Source organism: Sinocyclocheilus rhinocerous, unplaced genomic scaffold (assembly GCF_001515625.1).
Source record: "Sinocyclocheilus rhinocerous isolate Xijiao unplaced genomic scaffold, SAMN03320098_v1.1 scaffold860, whole genome shotgun sequence".
NCBI lineage: Eukaryota > Metazoa > Chordata > Actinopteri > Cypriniformes > Cyprinidae > Sinocyclocheilus > Sinocyclocheilus rhinocerous.
The window spans coordinates 856,397-862,502 of record NW_015638565.1 but is presented as its reverse complement, the minus strand read 5'-3'; the positions used below and the strand labels follow the sequence as shown (position 1 = coordinate 862,502).

The 6,106-nt window shown below is 37.1% G+C and overlaps 1 long non-coding RNA gene across 1 annotated transcript in view; it reads left to right on the top strand.

The window, feature by feature from the left end:
* LOC107749783 (uncharacterized) overlaps positions 1 to 6,106 on the top strand; it is a 10,248-nt gene that overhangs the window by 403 nt on the left and 3,739 nt on the right. Inside the window, exon 2 of the long non-coding RNA XR_001641083.1 lies at positions 4,791 to 4,794. This is a non-coding gene — a long non-coding RNA (uncharacterized LOC107749783). The remainder of the gene's footprint in view (positions 1 to 4,790; positions 4,795 to 6,106) is intronic.

The following is a 6,106-nucleotide window of genomic DNA, read 5'->3' as shown; positions in this document are numbered from 1 at the left end:
TTAGCATCATCATACTGTATACACAGAAACTTCATGGCAACCTGTCAAAATAAAAGTACGGTTTAACATGTAACATGTTACTTCTACTTCTATCTTTAAATATTTATTATTATTTAAATATATATTAAAAATAAATATTACAACCAGATTAATCACTTAATTGTAATTAATTGAAAAAAAATAATACAATTTTTAGCCTATTAAAAAATGTTTTAAAGGAATATTCACACAATTTTTCTTCCATGTATTAATTTCAATAGTAAACATCAGTTTGTTTGCCAAAAAATAAAACGGTTTAATTTTCATTTGATTTAAAATAAATAATTTAATGCCTTCATTTGATTTTCTGAAAAATTAAAACAAGAATTTCTGGGGAAAAAAAAAAAAAAAAGAAAGAAAGAAAAAGTTTGTAGGGCCCTATTGTTCAAAATGTTGAAATTGAGACTTTTGGACTTATTTTTTCACTGAAATAAATGTTTTTGTAATTACACAGAGTAAAGTACCGAAAAAAGGTACCGTTGGGTACCGGCACAGAAATCCAGGTACCGATACCGGTACCGTACCGGTTAAAATGTGAACGGTACCCAACCCTAATTGGTATATGAAGGATGGCGTTGGCTTAAAGAGGCATAAAGGGAGAATTTCATGGTGCCACCTGCAATTATATTCCATTTCAGCTCTGTCTTTATTGCTTTCCTTGATCTGAAGCACAAAATATCGGATATGTAGAAGGTTCTAGCCTTTGTGAACAAGGTCAATTGATTGACACACCATTATGAAGTATTACACTGACAACCAATCACAGTTAGCCATGATCAATGGTAATAATCACACTGAAAGATCAAACGCCTGCACAGTGCAACCTTGACAGCTGCACCCTAAATTTAGCTATTTTTGGCTCGTGGTCCATTATTCTCTAGCACTGAGTTAGTGTTTCTAGGGAAAGAAAGAAATTTGTTTTGTTTTTTTTAGACGTTCTAGACAGTTTACAGCTCTGTAGATGCCACACCAATCAACAAATCATCTCAGAGAAAGAATGCACAAAAAAAACAAAAAAGTGATAGTCCTCGCATGATAGTCTAGCTTGTGACAAGGTGGGGCGGGGGCGACCCAACGGTGCACAATCAGAGGTGCGTGTGATTCCCATAGTGCTACCAGATGACAGACTGGGAGAAGTCTGTTATACCAGGCCTTCAAATCACTGTTATGAGCTACTATTATGGAATATATGAACACTTTTCTGCAGCATTTTATTTTTATTTTATTTTTTTACTAACCACCATCTAGTTTTACCAGATCCTAAATGGGGGGTAAAAATTGACATAGTGCCTTAAATATTTAAATGAAGCAATTCTTTACAGCGCAAACATGCACCCTGTGTAAATTAGGATCATTACAGACTGAGGGCTCTAGACTGTGAAACAAATAAAAATGTGCAACAATAGTTTGATATCTAGTCACCATTGGCAACAGTTGGAAAATTTTTGTGTTTGTACTTTTTGTGCAGTTTTGGCACACAATGCTGTTCACGAACAAATTATTCTTATGAAGTGGTTCTTTTCACTGGGTGAGTCAAGAGACTTAAAAAAAATTAATTTTTGAGTGAATCAGACTGAATCATACTAACTTAGTGATTTGTTACTGAATTATGTGTTACTGAGTTAGCAAATGATATTGTATAATACATTATTAATTCTATAAAAAGAAAAGTTATCAAAATATTACTTAACATATCCACCCAAGAACTCCATTTGTAAGCAATTGTAGGGGAAACTATGAATGACATGTTGGAAACTCACCAGAAGCAAGTATTTAGAATTAAAAAAAAAAAAAAAAAAAAAAGAAAAGGATAGGATAGGAAAACAGCAATAACTGTTTGCAGCATTTTGTGTACACGTTTGCACCGTTACCTGATTTGCATAATTCCCTTAATGAATTGGGCGCAAAAACAACACAGACCATGTGTGCAAACAAAAACGGCGCTATCACCGGCCGCAATTCATTCCTAGAGCATTCCCCTTGAGTCTGAACTATGTTATTTCACAATCAACAAATGAAGTAGTGGGGATTTACAGCGGGGATGAACTGGACTCATTCTGATGTAGTGGCTAAAACCAGAGAGTAGCTTGTAGTCTATGAAATATGCAGGGAATTTGCTGCCGATTTAAAAGTCAGGCATTTAATATGCATAGCTTGGTTTTTTGCGGCAATTACAACACCGCATTAGTCAGTCGCAGATTCACACACATAGAACCCTGGTGTTAAAAATGTAACTTTTCAGGAAGTCGATTACTGTGATGGCAAATAAAAATTACAAGTCAAACTGGGCGATATTTTCTGTGACTCTTCTGCTTTCTTTCATTTTTCCTCTTCGTCAAAAGGTTTTGAAAGTGTTTAATGATAAGAGCACCTCCAGCGCCTGCAGTTAATAAAGCACACCCATGCATCGGGATATTAGTGATATATCCTGCAGAGCAGGAAGCCCCCTTTTCTAAACCTTCCTACAAACTCCATTTCTGATACTGGGAAAATGTATACATAAAACTTCCACATCAGGAGAAACCAATTACACCAGCCCAGAACCCATCCCTCTACACAACAAACTCTTTTATTGATCAGGCAATAATTACCACGGTCACATCATAAAGTACCTGGAACAGATTGGTCGTTCAGATTATTGATTCTCCCGGTCTCTCCTTCACTTCTCATTGTATGACTGCTGTACAGAGCTTGATGATATGGGCTCTACTCTGCACTGCTTTTGGGGTTGTGTCGGCATGCCTGTATGGGGTTTATTCATTTTATTTCTCCTTTTTTTAAGCTTGTGTCAAAGTGATTTTCAACAAGTATATTCCAAGTCATTCTTTTCTCCAAGTGCACTTTTGGCCTGTGCGCTGCATACTCGACCCCATTCCCTTTTGCTCCTGTCATGAACGCCAAAATGCATCTTTATTATTCTCTAAAAGCTAGTTATTTTTACTTTTCCTGCCCCTATTTTTGTCAGATTAATTTCCTCAGAGCAGAACTACTGTTTCTCGGTCTCTTGCTCTTAGTTTTTCGTTCTCTCCCTCTCTCTCTTGCTCTTTTCTCTTTCTAACGCTGACCTTTCCTCTTGCAATTGTGTAACTCCAGGGATGCCTGAGAATGCACCAGCTGTGTGGAATGCTTCATTACCCAGCTATCTGCAGGCCTGTAACCTCAACTCCTGCTGCCCACAGCAACTCTCACCACAGCAAACCCACCCTGACCCCACCAAACCCCGTGCAAACTCATTTGCCCTGCTCCAATTGAACCTGCCAATCTCAAATTTTTACAAGCATAAAGGGTCCTGTATGGCTGGGTGAGTTTTTAAATTCACCCCAAACTAAGGTGATGGCAGACGCATAATTGAGAATCAAAAACAAAATAATTTTGCTTCCACTGGAGATGTCGGGGTGAGCAGTTCAGAATAAGACTATAGGGAAATGACTATAAAATTAGTGTAACGTTAGAAAGTTTATTTAGAAGCATTTCCTGATGTTATGGGTCACACTAGATTGTATACAGTAATTTACTCTTAATGCTGCTGTTACGTAGAGTGCAAAGTGTTACATATACTTTTACTTTCATTGTGTAGATTCCAGGAAAAAATGAAATATATAAATTATGTATTTATATAGAAGTTTCATTGCAGGTTCTAAGGATATAAATGAATCTTTGTTGGGTCTCTGCAGGAGGGTATGATTGCTAATCAGAGCCTATATAGAAACGTGTTATTTCACAAGTACTTGAATACTGCACACGGACAAATCTCGCACAAACAGTGAGCAGGGACACAGTGTGACTGGCCATGCAGTAGTGTTTGTTAAAAAGCCTAAAGAAAGATTCAAGCTCCATCATGATCAGTTAGGATGAGTGATTCTACTGTTGGATGCAGAGTGTTAATTGAACACTGAGAAACAAACATCTTGCAATTAGCATTGTATTAATCTTCATGGATAAACATGCTAATTAAAGTGTTGAGTGTGGAAAACATCATGGGATGGAAAACTTCACACCCAAGCATGACACTACACCTCCCTCTTCCTCCATTTTCCTTATGGAGCGTATAATGTTACAAGAGAAGACGTATATGCAAGGCTCGAAATTGCGACCATTTAGGTCGCATATGCTCCCGAAATTTAATCTGTGCGACCTCAAAATATATTTGGGAGCATTTGTGCGAGTGCATATAATTGTTGTCATGCGACCTGTTTTCATTTCTCTAAAAACGTTCAGAGTATGTGCCTTCTGAGTGTTGATACAGTGACCTGTCTGCCATTCTATGAAACGTTAGGCTACATAACCAATTAAACTTCAGCTTTACATTCTTAACTTTAATGCAGATTTGAGATTGGTTAATATTAGCTGTCAATCACCCAGTCACTGCTTTCCGCTGTCAGGTGACAGGCTAACTACCGCGGGGAATGAAAAAGGCTGAAGAAGAGAGAGAGAAAAAGATGTCCTGCAGAGTTTAGCTCCAACCCTGAAAAAAAAACTCACTTGTCTGTAGCCTTATGCCCGGTTCAGACTACACTATTTTAGCCCGATTTTGCCACGATTTGCTTGACGTAGGGTGTCGTTGGGTTAAAGACGGCACGCGATGAATGGTCGGGAAGCAACGTGTAGTCTGACATGTTTCTTGTCCACGACACAAGATTTTAGGAGTCAAAATCGTGTAATCTGACACAGTGACTATCGTGACCGACAAAAATATTGTGTAGTCTGAACCCGGCATTAGTAATCCTGAAGACCTTGATTAGCTTGTACAGGTGTGTTTGATTAGGGTTAGAGTTAAACTCTGCAGGACAGCGGCACTCCGTCATTGCCTATCCCTGATATAGTTAATCAATATCACAAGAAGAGTGCTGTTTCCTCCAAAAATCAGCATGATTACAAATGTGATATTAATTTTATACAACTGTTCAATAAAAAAGAAGTTAATATTAAGAGACTTACGTTTTAGACACTATATTAACTCTTTTTGCTCCATTTCGCCAACAAAAATCATTCCAAGGACAGTCACAGCGCTGTTTTGCGTCTCTGAGCAACATGACGGCGTTTCGTTCCTGAATGAATCATTCGTCAAATGATTCGGTTCAATCGCAATGACTCACTTATTAACAGTGACTTGCTGCCACCTGCTGGCGGTTTTAATTTCACATTTAAAGTTTCAAATATAAGTATTCAACGTTTTATGTTTACAATATTAAAATATTATTTATGCATGTGTAACTGCAGGCTAAATGCATTCATGTCCTGCATGAATCAGTGTGTAAATGCATCTAAATGCCATTTCAGATGCAGCTTCTGTGTTTCCTCTGCATTGCAAAGATGAATTTTGTTGATTGATACTTTCATTTGCTTGATAACAGCCCAAATGTCTTATTATAATTGACTGATTAAATATAAGAATTTGACTCAAATGATAACGCACACTTTTAGAAAAAATGGCTTTAAGGTAAAAATGACCATAAAAGGTAAAAATCTATTTAAACTTATTGGAAAAGATTAATTTCTGTCACTGCTGTGAACTGACCACCACACAGAATATGAAGAATATAAAAAATGTTAGGAGTCAGCTGTCCACTGTAGTCCTTAAGATATCAGCACAGTAACACTCAGTCAAATTATTGTTATCGATAAAATCCCAGAAAATATAGAGATATAATTTTTTGTCAATATCGCACACCCCTAGCTGCCAGCCGTTCGGTGCAACTGGCAGAGCTGAATGTAAAATTTAACACCGCATACACCATCCTAACACTTGCCAAAGAAGAACTTAACTTTAGGTTATTTACAAAAGAAATCTGTCAGTGTTCTTTTCATTTTCTCTCTTCTTCAGCCCTTTCTTTTTCTCGCGGTAGTTAGCGGAAAGCAGTGACTGAGAGATTGACAGCTAATATTAACCAATACAAAATCTGCATTAAAGTTAAGAATGTAAGGATAAAATCTGTTAATATATAATTTGTAGTTGTGGTGCTCCTAAATTTTTGGTGAGTGCTCCTAAATTTTTGCTGGTGCTCCTAACTTTTTGAAGTTGGGAGCACCAGTGCTACCAAGTAAAAAAGTTAATTTCAAGCCCTGT